We start from the raw sequence: 17145 nt of genomic DNA on the forward strand, positions 1-17145 counted from the left end.
TATATATATATCATTCTATTATAATTTTTAGTCTCAGTCACTATAGTTACATCTCATTACTAATTTTATATATTTAAAAAAAATTTTTGTATTTAGATTTGCCAGAGATGTGTCAAGCTCTATTGTCATTTTTTTCATCAAAACTCTAGCTCTTGTTTTTTTGTTGTTGTTGTTTTGATTTTGTTTTTGTTTTTGTTTTTGCGGTACGCGGGCCTCTCACTGTTGTGGCCTCTCCCGTTGCAGAGCACAGGCTCCGCACACACAGGCTCAGCGGCCATGGCTCACGGGCCCAGCCGCTCCACGGCACGTGGGATCTTCCTGGACCAGGGCACGAACCCATGTCCCCTGCATTGGCAGGCGGACTCTCAACCACTGCACCACCAGGGAAGCCCTAGCTCTTGGTTTTTATTTCTCCCTGGTTTTTTTTTTTTTTTTTTTTTTTTTGGTTAATCAGTTCTCCTATTTTTTTTCCCCTGCATCATGAATTTCTGATTTCATCTTCACTACTTTTCTTTTCTTCTATTTCAAAAGTCATAAAATTTCTTTGAAATTTTTTTTGAAAATGAAAATTTTTAAAGCTAGTTTTCCTAAGGTCAGATTTGGCTTCAACATGTAGATTTGGGTAATTGGTGTTTTATAATCATTTTCAACATAGATTTTTTTTTTTTTTTTTTTTTTTTTTTTTTTCCCGTACGCGGGCCTCTCACTGTTGTGGCCTCTCCCGTTGCGGAGCACAGGCTCCGGATGCGCAGGCTCAGCGGCCATGGCTCACGGGCCCAGCCGCTCCGCGGCATATGGGATCCTCCCAGACCGGGGCACGAACCCGTATCCCCTGCATCGGCAGGCGGACTCTCAACCACTGCGCCACCAGGGAGGCCCCAACATAGATTTTAATTGTGATTTTCTTTTCTTTTTTGGCCTAAGAGATGTTTAGAAGATAATTTTAGAAATTATCATTGGTTAAAAGTTTTTATACAGGGCTTCCCTGGCGGCGCAGTGGTTGAGAGTCCGCCTGCCGATGCAGGGGACACGGGTTTGTGCCCCGGTCCAGGAAGATCCCACGTGCCACGGAGCGGCTGGGCCCGTGAGCCATGGCCGCTGAGCCTGCGCCTACGGAGCCTGTGCTCCGCAACGGGAGAGGCCACAACAGTGAGAGGCCCGCCTACCACAAAAAAGAAAAAAAAAAAAGTTTTTATACAATGTTTAAATTTGTTTTTTTAGCATGATTACCTTGTTATCAGAGTATATAGTCTTTTAAACTATTTTTTCATTTGGGTTTTCTTTTAATATGTGATCAACTTTTTAAAAAATATTTATTTGTTTACTTATTTGGCTGCACTGGGTCTTTGTTGCAGCATGCAGGATTTAGTTCCCTGACCAGGGATTGAACCCAGGCCCCCTGCATTGGGAATGCAGAGTCTTAACCTCTGGACCACGAGGGAAGTCACTGTGATCAACTTTTTAAAAGCTTTGTATTCCTAAAAAGAAGGCTTCTTTAGCAGTCAGTATTTAGAGATGCAGAAGTATAGCTACCATATCTATTATATTTCTACATATCTCACAATATTTTTGACTATTTAGGAAATTTCAGGGCTTCACTTGCCACATAAGTGTTTAGGACTTATAACTCCAGGGTAGTGTACCTTTTGTCAGAATATAATGATCCAAGTGGACGCCTCTATGCACGCGGGAAAATGGCCATACGGGTGACCAAGTCAGTGCTGTTCGTGTGTCTGGGTAACATCTGTCGATCACCCATTGCAGAAACAGTTTTCAGGAAACTTGTAACTGATCAAAACATTTCAGATACTTGCAGGATAGACAGTGCAGCAGTGTCCACATATGAACTGGGAAACCCTCCTGATTTTCGGAGACAGGCTTGCATGAAGAAGCATGGTTATCCCTATGAGTCACGTTGCCTGGCAGGTTACCAAAGAAGTCTTTGCCACTTTTTTTTTTTTTTTCTTTTTGCGGTATGCGGGCCTCCCACTGTTGTGGCCTCTCCCGTTGCGGAGCACAGGCTCCGGATGCGCAGGCCCAGCGGCCATGGCTCACGGGCCCAGCCGCTCCGCGGCATATGGGATCCTCCCAGACCAGGGCACGAACCCGTATCCCCTGCATCGGCAGGCAGACTCTCAACCACTGCGCCACCAGGGAGGCCCTCTTTGCCACTTTTGATTATATACTATGTATGGATGAAAGCAACCTGAGAGATGTGAATAGGAAAAGTAATCAAGTTAAAAACTGCAGAGCAAAAATTGAACACTTGGGAGCTAGGAGCCACAGGAACAACTCATTATTGAAGATCCTTATTATGGTAATGACGCTGACTTTGAGACCGTCTACCACCAGTGTGTGCGGTGCTGCAGAGCCTTGCTGGAGAAGGTTCACTGACCCAGGTCCAGTCCTGCTGCGGCCCAGGCTCGTCCCCATAGGCCCGCATTCTCAGTCGAGTGACACAGTGTCACCATTCCCTAGCCAAGGCTGCAGCCCTTTCTTCAGTTGACTCACTGTTTCTTACCTTAAAAAATAATTGTAGATGGAAATCAGTTGTTGTGTTTGGTGGAAGAATAAATAAAAATTTTGATTCAGACAGTTTATGGGGTAAATGTTCTTAGACTAGTTGAACCTCCCACTTCACCCCAGTTACAAAAATAGTGGAACAAACAAAATAGTAGAGCAACAAAATAGAACATAATGAAGTAAAACATCACTGTGAGGCCCATCAGCATCTGAGCCCATCGACACTTCCAAGAATCTGCACTACATCTTCCCTCTGTGTGGACAGGGCCCCCTGCCCTGCACTACTTCTTGATGCCAGGGCCTGGTGTCCTGTGATGTTGGTGAGAAGTGTTCATACACGCTCACAGTGCACACTTGTGCATTGACAGGACAGAAAGGAGGAAGATTTGTGGAATTTATCTTTAGCACCTTCACTCCTTAGTTTGTGTCTGTCTAGTTTATTTCATAAGGAAGTTAGCTTATTTGTTCCCATTTGAACCACTTTGCCTCTGGAGATGTAATTATGTCCGGGAAGAAGGACACTTGTGTGCTGGTTTACCTTAGGTTAGTTTGAGGACCGCACCTGCTTTTACATGCATGTAATTAACCTGAATGTCAAATATAGATTAGCTTATGTGGGAAAAAAATAATAAGTTGGGAAAAGTCCTTTTATATTGGAATGCTTAAATATTGATATGTTAAGTATTCTTTTATCAGTGGTTAGTTTATAGTCAAATATAGGTAATTTCTGTGCACTTGGAGATGACTGATCTAAAATTCATATGAATATATGTCAGAAAAGATTGTTTTCAAATAAACTGGGGAAATTACAAAAAATATATATATAACGATCCACTCTACCATTTCATACTTTTTTAGCTTGTAAGTTATGGTACTTGTAACTTGTAACCTGCTTTTATTTTTGTATACATTTGGCTGTTGTGTCTTTATCCAGCCTTTTACTCATAACTTTTCTTTCCTGTTTTAAGATGTAAATTGTATAAACAGTATATATGTAGCTTAATGTTTTTTGACCACCCCCGGGAGATTTTCCCCTATTCCACTCTTTGTTAACTGACTTCCTCAAGATTTTATCTACTTTTTTTGGTTAGCAGAAATGCTTCCTGGTTTTAAACAGTTATGTAACATTCTTAATTTCTGTCATTGAAACTTTCATCTTTTTAATTTCCAGTTATTTCCTTGTGAAGGCGGGGCTGTGTGAATTGGGTAACACTAGTGTTCCATCATCATATTCCCATTAAGTGTTCATTGAGTATATACTCTGGGTTAGTCTCCATGATAGACTTGATAGACTTAACATTACAAAAATGAATGAGACATGACCTTACCTTGAAAAAGCTTGAGATACGTTAAGGAAGAGAACCATAGATGCATAAAGGAAAAGAATAAAAGTGAGATGTGTGCAGAAAGTGATGAGAAGATTTTCCTATCAACAAGGCACCTAGACTAAATGAACAAGTAATAAAACTGACTAACCCAGATGGAACATGAAAAAGAGAATAGAGACATTTTTTATTGGCATTTCCTTACAAAAAGGCTGGGTTTCAGCCCTTTTTTGGTTATAGGACATTGAAATGTAGTTTTTAGAACCATTTATTGTCCTATTATTTGTAATAGGACTTAACACAATTTAACTGTTATAGAGAGAGAACACTGCATCTTGAATGGACTTTCCTTTACATTTTGTGCTATTGCTCCCTGCCTCCCTGCAGTCAGTTTTGAAGCCATTAATGAAAAGTTTAGTGATAGTACCTTCTGAGACATAAGATTTAAGATGACTTCCAGTGTTGTTACTTTGAAGGGAGGGATGAGAAAACTAAAATGCATTAAACTTCTTGACCAAGTGACTTTCTCAGAGTTACAGAGCAAGTTAGTAGGAAGAACTGCAGTACAATCCATTGCCCTCTTTACTCACCTGCGTAGGATGAGAGGGAGAAGTGAAAGAAAATACGGAATTCACTCTAACCATTTTGACAGTTAGACAGAAACCCTTATTTAATTTAGAAAATTTAAGGCTCAGGTAAGAAAAGGGTTTAAAACCAGCTCATCTTAGGATGAGCTATTTATGTGCTAATTGTAATTTTTTCTTTTTAATTGTGTTAAAATATACATAACATAAAATTTACTATTTTTAAGTGGACAGTTCAGTGGTATTAAGTACATTCACATTGTTGTGTAACCATCACCATCATCCATCTTCAGAACTTTTTCATATTGCAAAACTGAAACTCTGTACCCATTAAACAATAACTCTCCATTCTCCTCTACCCCCAAACCTTGTCAGCCACCATTTTACTTTCTGTCTCTATGAATTTGACTTCTCTGTGTACCTCATATAAGTGGAATCATACAGTACATGTCTTTTTTTATGACCGGAGTATTTCACTTAGCATAATGTCCTCAAAGTTCATCCACGTGGTAGCATGTATTAGAATTTCTTCGTTCTTGAGGCTGAATAATATTCTACTGCATGTATATCCCACATTTTGTTTCTTCATTCATTCGTTGATGAAAACCTGGAATGCTTCCACCTTTTAGCTATTGTGAATAATGCTGCTATAAACGTGTGGGTACACATATCTCTTTGATACCCTGCCTTTAATTCTTTTGGGTATGTACTCAGAAGTAGAATTGCTGGGTCATATGATAATCCTATTTTTATTTTTTTTTTAGGAAATACCGTACTGTTTTCCATAGGGACTGCGCCATTTTACATTCCCACCAACAGTGCACAAGGGTTCCAGTTTCTCCGTATCTTTGCCAACACTTTATATTTTCTGGGGTTTTTGTTTTTTTGAAAGTAGCCATTTTAATGGGTATGAAGTGATATCTCGTGTTTTTGATTTGTGTTTCCTTAATGATTATCCATGTTGAGAATGTTTTCATGTGCTTTATTGGCCATTTGTATATCTTTGGAGAAGTATATCTTCAAGTCCTTTGCCCATTTTTTAATTGGGTTATTTGGGGGGTTTTGTTATTGAGTTGTAAGAGTTCTTTATATATTCTAAATATTATTAACTCCTTATCAGATATATGATTTGCAAATATTTTTCCCACTATGTGGACTCCCTTTTCACTCTGCTGATCATTGTGCTTGTTGTTATTTGTTTGTTTATTTATTTATTTTTAAGTCTTTATTGAATTTGTTGCAGTATTGCTTCTGTTTTATGTTTTGGTTTTTTAGCCACGAGGCATGTGGGATCTTAGCTCCCAGACCAGGGATCGAACCCACACCCCCTGCATTGGAAGGCAAAGTCTTAATAAATGGACTGCCAGGGAAGTCCCTATAATTTATTTTAAAATAAGCAAAGAACAGATATTCTTGGGACAGTGAGTTTTTATGGACATCCATATGCAGCGTATGTGGGGAAAGCAAGAGCAGTGAAACATGAGGTCCTGGAGTCATTGTGATCTTATCAGAAAGATGCAAAGGTAAGAATGAAGACAAAGCACAAGTTTGCCCGGGCCTAGCCTTGTATGAGGCAGTTGGGTATAATTGAGAACAAGGAAAATGAGATACAGTGTTCAGAAAATGCCTGTGAGTGATTATTTAAATGTTTAAATGAGCTTTTGCATAGATGAGGCAGTCAGGATGGTTTGGCTAAGCTACCACCTTTATTTGTCAAAAACAGGCATAGTGGGCTTCCCTGGTGGCGCAGTGGTTGAGAGTCCGCCTGCCGATGCATGGGACACGGGTTCGTGCCCCGGTCCTTGAAGATCCCACATGCCACAGAGTGGCTGGGCCCGTGAGCCATGGCCGCTGAGCCGGCGCGTCCGGAGCCTGTGCTCCGCAACGGGGAGGCCACAACAGTGAGAGGCCCGCGTACCACCAAAAAAAAAAAAAAAAAAAAAAACAGGCATAGTTTAAGACTATTATATGCTTTAATTTTGTTTTATGTGTAGAATTATTCAAATTTACAAGTGATGAATTTCATCCCTGAGACATAAACTGAAGGAAAGAATCTCTGAGAAAATCATACTGTGGAATTTTTGGTGTTTTCTTCCTACTGTCTACTTTCTATTATTAAATATTTGTTTAGCAACCCTGTCAGGAACACAGTCATTACATTTTGGGGGGGTTTGTTTTTTGCTTTTTTTCTTTTTTTTTTGGTAGATCGGTGCTTTTGGCAGAAAGACAAAACTAATTTCACATCTTTATCCTTAAAAAGAGATAAATTACAATTGGATACATTTAGCAGATGGTTCTAAATCCTTAGAATATTATTAATGCTGCTATAGGTTAAATTTCTGAGGCACTTCATGGATTATCATACTTGTACTTTGCTTCTGTGATCTTGCCTTTTGTTTGATATCAGCAGTCTAGGGCATAGGTCCCTGTTTTCAGAGCCATTCAGGATAATTACTTCTATACTAAATTTGAAAGTATGCAAAGAGTATTTGCTTTTTCCAAGCTTTATGCTGTTTCTTCCCTTTCTCGCTGGCTTTTTTAAAGTCCTTTTATGCTATGCCTTATGATTGTCCAAAGCCTTTCTTTATGGTACTGTAACACGTCTGTGTTCTTTAAAATTTTTTTTTCGGTAAAGAACTTTAGGATGTGAACAATGACTATTAAATAAGAATAGCCAGAGTAAAGAGTATGTAAACACCTCAGGTAACAAGCAGAATCAATAAATTAGTCAAATAGAAGACAGACTTTGAAGAACATATCTAGAAAGCAAAGGAAGTGTTTGGAGACAAATACAAGGGAAGAGATGATAAACAAGTATATTTCAGAGAGAGTAGCTTGCTAACAACATGAACTCTAGAAGACAGGACAGATATTTCAAAATTAATTATCTGAAGTATAATAAAGGAAAATTTCTAGACTTTGATTAAGAAAGACCTATCATCGGAAATAGATAAGGCTGATCACATTTTAGATTCTAATACATATTTTGGTTAAAGTTTTATATCTTATACTAAATTTATAATTCTGTATGCTTCCAATCAAAGAATGAGGGTTAAACAGTATATTAGCTTGTCAAGATTCACAATAAACTATGTTGGGATTTTGATTGAACTTGAATTATATTTATGGATTAATATGGAAAAATTGACATCTTGTTAAGGTTTCTAATACATGAATGTGGTCTATTTCTTCATTTATATGGGCTTTCTTAAATGTTTTTAAATTGTTTTATAAATCTCTGTACATTCTTAGGTATCTTATACTTTTTGTTGCTGTTGTAAATGAGTGTTTGTTTTTAAATTATGTTTTTGTTTTGTTGTCCTTTAAAATATATATGGAAGGGTAGATAACCAAGACAAGACATTTCTGAACAGTAAAAACAAGATGGTGGGACTTGTCCTATCAGATATCAAAACGTAGAATTGTTCAAATAGTAGTTAATAGTAAATTAAGACAGTGTTTGGCTCAGGGAGAGTTGTACTGACCAGTAGAACAGAATGGTTACCCAGAAACTGGTCCACAGATATATGGACAAGGGTGGCATTGCAGGTAGGGGAGGGGGTATATAGAGAGAGTATATTTAAACAATGCTAGCATGATTAGTTATCATATGAGTTAATCATATAGTATCCATATGAAGGTGGATCCCTATTTCATACTATATACAAAGATCATTTCTACATAGATGAAAGCGTAAAAGCTTTTAAAGCATATGGGGAGAATATATTATACCCCTGGAGTAGGGAAGAATTTTCTATGACAACACAGAAGAAAACTAGCCATGGAAGGAAAAATTGATAAATTGTAGTACGTTAAAATCAAGTACTTCTGTTCAGTTAAAAAATCCTTTAATGAACTTGAAAATATAAGCCACAACCTGAAGGAAGTTGCTACACACAGAACCAGCAAAGCTTTAGTATACAGAATGAATCAATAAGAAAAAGACAAATAGCTGGATCGTAAAATAGGCAAAAAGACATGAACAGCCATTTCATAGAAGAATTACATAAGGCCTATAAATATAGTAAAAGATGCTCAACCTTATTAGTAGTTAGGGAAATGCAAATTAAGATCATAATGAGATTGCCAAAAATTAAGAGATTTTCCAATATCATATGTTGGAGAGGATGTGAATCAACAGAAATTGTTTTTTGGCCATTATCTGTGTTTTATTAGACTCCGTGATTTTTTATTTGAGTATTTCTTTTCTTTTTTTTATTGAAGTATAGTTTACAATGCTGTGCCAATCTCTGCTGTGCAGCAGAGTGACTCAGTTATACACATACAGACATTCTTCTTCAAAATTCTTTTCCATTATTGTTTATCCCAGGAGATTGGATATAGTTCCCTGTGCTATACAGTAGGACCTTGTTGCTTATCCCAATAGGAATTCTTTTATTAATTGTTCTTAAATTTTACTTATTTATTTTTGGCTGCGTCGGGTCTTCATTGCTGCCTGCGGGCTTTCTCTAGTTGTGGTGGTTTCTCTTGTTGCGGAGCACGGGCTCTAGGCATGCAGGCTTCAGTAGTTGTGGCTCGCGGGCTTAGTTGCTCTGCAGCATGTGGGATCTTCCCGGACCAGGGCTTGAACCTGTGTCCCCTGCATTGGCAGGCGGATTCTTAACCACTGCACCACCAGGGAAGTCCAGCAATAGGAATTCTTATACACCACTGAAGGAGTATAAATTGGTCAACTACTTTGGAAAACAAATCTAATAGCTTTATGTTGTGAAGTTGAATTTTGCATACTTTCTGACTCAACATCTGTAACCCTAGAGAAACTCACATGTGTGTACTAGAAGATGTGTACAAGAATATTCACACCAACATGATTCATAATAGCAAAAAAACTTGGAAGTAACCCAAATGTCCTTGACAGAGAATGGAAAATTAAATGGTGGTATATTGATGTAAAAATATTAAACATTAAAAACGAATGAACTACAGCTATATATTGGTTCCTTTCAATGTAATTAGGCTAGCTTTGCAATGATCGGTGTCAAAAAATAATAAAGCAACATTTAGTCATTCTTGGAAAAAAAAATTACACTGAATTCCTGCTATGTGCCAGGCACTGTTTTGGGTGCTAGGGAATTTAGGAGTGAATGAGAATGGACGTGTTTTCTGTCCTCATAAAGCTTATGTTTTAGTTTAGAGTGGGACAGATGACTAAGCAAGCAAGCAAAGCAATCTGTAATTTAATGTAACCATAAGAGATATGGAAAAAGATGAAGCAGGCAAAGAGGATAGCATATGATGTGATGCTGTGTGGGTGTGTGTTTCTGCACAATCAAGGAAGGGTTTTCTGAAAATGTGACATTTGAGCAGAGTCAAACGTTCGAGAGGAAGGAGTCGTACAGCTCTGGGGTAAAAGTTGGAATGAGCTTGGCATATTCAAGGAAGAGCAAGAAGGCAAATGAGGCTAATACAGAATGAGCTAGGGCTAGGGGCAGAAGGGCGGGAGATGCGTTCAAGGAGGTAGACAGAATTCCTATCATGGGTCTTACAGCTTTAGCAGTGAGTTTAGAATTTTTTTAAATATGGAATGTCATTGGAGTGTTTCGAGCAGAATGACATGATCTGACTTATGTTTAGGATCTGAAGAATTGATTGTTGGGGGCAGAGGTAGGGGCTAAGGAGGTGGATGCAAAGGGCCCAGTTAGGAGCCTTTTGTAGAAGTTTAGGCATTAGATGATGGTAGAGTAGACCAGAGCAGACAGAAGTGGATGTAGAAAGAAATGGTTAGTTTGATGATTAGTGTTATTGAGACATATCTGTATGGGAGAGAAGTAAATCAATAATGACTTCCAGGTTTCGAATAGGGGCAGCTGGTTGGACAGTGATGTCATTTACTCACATTAGAGAATACTGAAAGATAAACGGGTTAGGCCATAAAATTAAGAGTTGAAATGCCTATGAGACACTGAAGTAGGTGAGTCTGATGCTCAAAAGGGAGGTCTGGATTTTGGGGGTAGAAATATGAGACTCATCAGTGTATAGATGGCATTCAGAACCATGAAATTGGATGAAATCACCAGGGGAGTAAGTCTGTGTAGAGAAGAGGAGCTGTGAAAAGAAGACTAAAAAGAAGTGGATGGTGAGAAAGGAAAAAAATATATCAGGGAGCGTAGTATCCTGGAACTCAAGAGAAGGAAATGTTTCAATGGGCATATTATATAATAGAGAAATATATTTGCAATGGAGAGTATAGATATCAGGTTAATATATTACAAATAAATAGTAAAAAGACAGAAGCCTATAGAGAAATGCAAAAGTGATATGAATAGGCAATTCACTCAAGGGTAAATCCTAATAGCCAATAAACCTATGAAAAGATGCTTAACCTCACCATTAATCAGGGGAATGCAAATTTAAAAGAGCAGAAATGCCTAATGCTGTCAAAGATTGGAAGGGAGGTCATTTTCATATCTTGGTGGAAAAGTGAATTATTATAACCTTTTTTGAAAGCAGTCTGGCAATATCTATTAAAATGAAAAATACCTCTAACATATGATCCAACAGCCTCACTCCTGGAAATCGTATCTCATGGAAGTAGAAGCACCAATGCATAAAAATCTAAGTACGTTTACTGTAGCCTGTTTTAAGGGCAAAAACACTAAAAATAAGGTAAATTCCTTATTTAACATTCCTCAGGAAAATGTTGGGTAAATTATAGGTTATCTAATCACTGGGTTATTATGCAGTCATTAAAAATAAATGAGTTAAATCTATGCCAGTTGACTTCAAGGACTTTTAATAATGCAGAGAATTTGATAAAATGTGATTCATTTTGTGTGCATGTATGTGTGAGAGAGAAACACCGTAGTCGCCCCCCACAAAAAAACACTTCTGCCTGTGTATAAAATATTTGTATATGAACATGGAGAAAAGCATACTTTGCTATGAATAGTCATGTCTCGATATTCTCAGGGGGATTGGTTCTAGTACCTCTGCATATACCAAAATCTGCAGACACCCAAGTCCTTTATATGTAACCTACACACATCCTCCCATATACTTTACATCATCTCTAGCTTACTTATAATACCTAGTACAATGTAAATGCTGTATAGTTACCAGCACTTGGCAAATTCAAGTTTTGCTTTTTTGGAATTTTTTTTCTCAAATAATTTTCATTCCACGGTTAGTCGAATCAGCAGATGAGGAACCATGACTACGAAGGTTCCAACTGTAATCATTACCTTGGGATAAGTAGGTCTGAGAGAGGTTGTAGAGGTAAACCTCCACTCACCTACCACTCAATACGTGTACACACACACACACACACACACACATACCCACACACACATCTCTATTTAAAAGAAAAAGGATCTCCATGATAAAACAGCTTCTGTGACATATCCCATTTATGTAAAATATATGTGCATGTATATAAAAGACATGAAAAGATAGTCAACAAAATGATAATCTAAAGTATAATTCATTTTTTAAAATAAAATGCTAAAATCTTGATATTGATCAGATAAATTCAATTTTCAGATAGAATAAAGATAATTTTGAAAAAAATTTACAAGATTATTATCATTTTGTGCTCTTCACTAACTCCTGTTTCAACATCCATATTTCTTTTGCAGTCTTAACAAACAGTTTGTTTTGGATATAAGCTAAGTAATATGAGACAAAGAATAAAAATTAGAACAGATTAATGGTCAAATCCAGAAGCAGCTAGCTGTGTTCAGTTGAGTGATAAACCTAACTGAATATTTCAATCGTGAACACACTTACCTACTATTGCTACACATATTTGCTCAGTAGATACGAAGAGGCTCTCATACTGTTCAATTTTAGAAAGAAAGTATTTAAATTATTGATTTTTAAATTGAAATTGAAACAGGTACCATGACTGTCATTAATAATGCAAACTTCTCAGAGCACTGTGAAGACCTGTGGGTTTGGAAACTACCATTTACAAAATGTTGGATTCTAGCCTAGCTGATTTTCTCTTGCCTTGTCTTCATGCATTACTTAGTACTCATCTTGACCTTCCCCCACCTTTGCTGTTTCTCTCTATGATTTAGCTGCTCTGACTTCTTTCTTTCCTCATTTTGCTTTTTTGAAGCTTTGTTTTGCCTCTACTCTGTTCATGCGCATTTTGTGATGCTAACATTGCTCCAGTCCCTTTGGATGAAGTCCTATAACTTTTCTGATCACTCTCTGCTAATGAGAAGTCCTCAAAGCAGTTCTAGTACAAAAGCAGACTAAGTTCAATAATTAGTATGGTCAATTCTGTATAATTATTTAAAACTTCAAACTTTATTTAAAGCCAAAATTTCTCCCTACCAAAGGTTGGCCTACTGTATTAAGAGGGGGGGTCAACTAATTTTTTTGACCTTACTTAATGTATTGACTGTTCATCTAACATTCTTCAGCCCTCGAGGGTTGAAATGGGTAGAAGGTAGCAGGAAAGTTCTTATTAGACTAATAGCTGTTGTGAGCTGGTGTTGATGCTGTCTGGACTGGGCAGCTGTTTAGAGCTGATTCTTTTGGTCATGAATTCTTTTGTACTTTCTTTAGAGCTACCCTGTTTTACCTTTTGCTACATAACAGATTACTCCAAAATTTACTGGCTTAAAACAATAAACATATATTATTTCACAATTTCTGTGGATCAGGAATCTAGGCATGGCTTACCTGGACCTTCTGCCTCTGTGTCTGTCACAGTCATCTTACGGCTTGACTAGGGAATGGATTTGCTTCCAAGCTCACTCCAGGAGTTGTGGGCAGGATTCAGTTCCTCATGAGTTATTGACTTTAAAGGCCTTATTTCTTCATGAGCTGTTGGCCAGAGCCATCCCTGGGTTCCTTGCCACATGGGCTTATCCACAGAGCAGCTCATGATATGGCAGCCAGTTTCCTCAGAGCAAGCAATCAAGAGGGCAAGAGTCTGTAAGGTGGAAGTGACAGCCTTTTCTAACGCAGTCTTGGAAGTGACATCCCATCACTTTTGCCATATTCCATTCATTAGAAGTAGATAACTAGATCTAGCCCACCCTCAAGAAGAGGGGATTACACAAGGCCATGAATACCAGGAAATGAGGATTATTGGGAACCATTTTAGAAGCACCCTACCATCCCACCACCAGTAATCCTGGGATTATTTCATCTTCACTTCTCTTGATACAGGCAAATGTATCTCCTGTGAATAGTCACTTAGTCCAGTCCCTCCTCCCTAGACATGTCACAGTACATTTCTGCCTTCTTTCTGCTGTGGTCCCCTCACCTCCACATGGCTCTCTTGGATAGGATTTAAGACAACTTTCATACTACAGTAAGTCCCCTACATACGTATAACAAGTTCTGTTCCAAGAGCGCGTTCGTAAGTCTAGTTTGTTCCTTAAGTCCAACAAAGTTAGCCTAGGTCCCCAACTAACACAATCGGCTCTATAATACTGTACTGGAACAGGTTTATAATACTTTTCACACAAACAATACATAAAAAACAAACACAAGAAAGAAAACATTTTGACTCTTACAGTACAGTAGCTTGAAAAGTACAGTAGTACAGTACAAGAGCTGGCATCCAGGGGCCAGCATCGAGTGAACAGGCAAGAAGAGTTACTGACTGAAGGAGGGAGAGGAGGTGGGAGATGGTAGAGCTGAAGGATTGTCAGCAATAGGAGACGGAGGGCGAGCTGCAATTTCACTCACACCTGACGTCGATGGCACAGATTCTGGTTCCTTGCTGGATTCAATTCTATCTACCCTCTTGAAAAGACAACCCAGTGATGTCTGGGTACTAGCTCTTTTTTTCTCATCATAGATGACATGGTAGCGCTGGATTGCATTCTGAATGGCTGCTGCAAGCTTCGTGTACCATTCTATGTTCGGGTCCTGTGCCTCAAAAACTAACAGTGCCTCCTCAAATACAGAAAATCCCCTTCCCATTTCCTGCGTCATGAATCTCTTCGGTTCTTCAGTTAATTCTTCCTCTTGTCTCTCTTGGTCCTTTCTCTGGGCCTCCAGTTCCATCAGGTCCTCATTAGTAAGCTCCTCGTGTTGCACAGCAAAGAGTTCAGTGAAGTCATCCTCTTGGAGATCTAGCTCCAGCTTCTCGCTGAGGGTCGCTAAGTTGCTGAAGACTTCTTTGGACTCCTCATCCACCTTCTAAAATCCACAAAAAATCATGAACAAACTGCGTGAACAAAGGTTCTTCCAAACCCCATTCATGGTGACGGCTGTAACCTCACGCCAGACAAAGTCAGTGTTTCTTCTGGCCTTGTAGATGTTACAGTCCTTCCAAAATTGTCACAAGGTTGTTCCTGATTTGTCACTCGTCTTTACTGCCTGATGAAAAGTGTGATGCAAATAATATTTTGAAAGTCGCTATAACTCCCTGGTCCATAGGTTGGATAAGTGACGTAGTATTCGGTGGCAGATGCACTACTTTGACGTTGGGATGAAAGTCATCCATGAATGGGGGATGGCCTGGAGCACTGTCAAGCAGCAATAGAATGTTGAATGGGACGTCCTTCTCCAAGCAATATTTCTCTACCTCTGGGATAAAGTGGTGGAAAAACCAGTCCTGGAAAATGGCCTGTGTAACACAGGCTTTGGGGTTACTCTTCCACACAACAGGAAGAGCCCTTGGCTATATTTTTAAGGGCTCTTGGGTTCTCTGAATGATAAACTAAGAGAGGCTTCAGCTTCATATCACTGGAAGCATTGCCACCAAACAACAAGAGTTAGCCTGTCCTTTGCTGCTATATTATAGCCTGGCATCAACTTTTCCTCCTTACTGATGTAACTTCAGTCTGGCATCTTCTTCCAGTATAGTCCTGTCTGATCCACATTAAAAACCTGCTTGGGTAAATATGCACCTTCATCAATAATTTCTTGAAGCGTTTCAGGAAATTCCTGGGCAGCTACCATATCCGCACTCGCTGCCTCAACACTTAACTTTTACATTGTGAAGGTTGGCTATAACCTTGAACCAATGAAACCAGCCATGGCTGGCATTAAAAGATGTGCCCTCTGATTCTTTGCCATGTTTCTTCTTCAAGTCTTCATAAAGGCTTTTAGTTTTCTCTTGAATCAGCATTAAGCTGAGCAGGACTCAGCACTGATGCTGATCCTGCATCCGCACACTGAGAAGTTTCTCCATGTCCTCCATCACTTTTCCACGCTTCTTCAATATTATTGTCAACATCATCAGCACAGCAGACTTCACATTTTTCATGATCGTCCTTGTTCTTTAGAATCATGCTGATGGTTTAACAAGTCATAAGAACGAGCAACGCCTACCATCTTTTCGCCTCATTCCACTCTCAATTATTTTCACTTTTGTTTACATCATTACCGCTTGGCGTTTCTTAGCAGTACCATCTACATCACTGCTGCTTTTACGCTTGCTTCCAGACATCCTGACTTGAAATAAAGATACTGTACTACCGTACTCTCTACAGTGCTGTACAGTAAAGTACACAGAAGCACAACCACTTGTAGAGGATGCATGCACGTGACAATGTATACCAGACACATGAACTACCTTACGTGGTTGGACGTGCGGACGCATGTTTGCATCTTTAAAAGTTCACAACTTGAAGGTTCGTATGTAGAGGACTTACTGTATCTCTAGCTAATGGTCCATGGAAGACTTGCATTCTTACCACAAGAAACTCTTGAAGTGCAAGCCAATCTCAGTGCATTCATCACCCATTTCACTCTGCCGTCAGAGGAACTAACCAGGAAGTCCTGTACTCTTTCTCAGGATTTCTCAGACTTGAGTCAAACACCAGTCTCCTGTGACTCCCAAGCTCTAGAAGATATATCTTAAGCTCTCCAAGTAGTCTTCTTGAAACTTCTTTCCCTAGGTCAAGGTACTTGGGGAAAAGAAGCTTTTTCCAAAAATCCTCTCCTAATCTCTATCTCTTTTCTTGCCTTCTCCAACCTTTCATTGTTTTGTTTTGTTTTCTTATTGTGCTAGAGCTAAAGTTTACAAGGTTTTTTGCCCACATTCTTTGCAAGTTTGGCATGGTGGTTACTCACCTCATTTTGGAATGTATTATCTGTTGTCTTAGCTCTTCAGCTGAAACTGACGCTCAGGTAGTTCCATATCAACATCCTGTTTTATATGCTATTTGCCTTCTTCCTGCTCCTTCTTTGAAGGCATCTCCCTTGGATAGTTGCCTACAGTCACTGTAACAAGAAAAGTGATTAGTAACTAATTTATTAAACCAAACAGTAAAACATAATAGAGAAAAGATGGAGGGAAGATTAATAAAGATTGGGAAAGGGAAGAAGAGAGGGGAAAGCACTAAATACTTTGTTTCAGATTAGAATAAATAGGTAAATATTATCTTAATATTATTGTGTAAATATTATTTTAATAGTGTTCTTGAAATATAGGAAGTTCTTGGTGAATTAAAAATGAAGTATTTGAGTTATAATTCATGTAATAAAAATAAACATGAAGAGAAAAAACAGAGGCATAAAAAGCCAGACATTATGTTACAAACATAAATGGTTCTCCATTTGGATTGATAAATAAAACCCAGCAATGCAGTGTTTAAAAGAGACCGATCTAACACAAAATAGTAGAAGACAAAAATTGGCCCCAGTTGGAAAGATCTATTTATCAGATTTGAATAAAACAAGAAATGGCAGTAATTTATATCATATAAAATAGAATTTAAGGGGGAAAAAACATATTGTATATCATTTTTTGTTGACAACATAAAGCTTGATGAGTTGAC

The 17145-nt window shown here is 38.5% G+C and overlaps 1 protein-coding gene and 1 pseudogene across 2 annotated transcripts in view; both read left to right on the top strand.

The window, feature by feature from the left end:
* The window catches only part of HDGFL3 (HDGF like 3), a 76233-nt gene that overhangs the window by 19850 nt on the left and 39238 nt on the right, over positions 1-17145 (top strand). The gene's annotated exons all lie outside the window — the stretch shown is intronic.
* On the top strand, positions 1301-2714 carry LOC309803428 (low molecular weight phosphotyrosine protein phosphatase-like; annotated as a pseudogene). Its single transcript has 2 exons — positions 1301-1938; positions 2159-2714. The product of its transcript is annotated as a low molecular weight phosphotyrosine protein phosphatase-like (transcript).

The sequence above is a fragment of the Mesoplodon mirus genome (genome assembly GCF_964341445.2).
Source record: "Mesoplodon mirus genome assembly, chromosome: 4".
Classification (NCBI taxonomy): Eukaryota; Metazoa; Chordata; class Mammalia; order Artiodactyla; family Ziphiidae; genus Mesoplodon; species Mesoplodon mirus.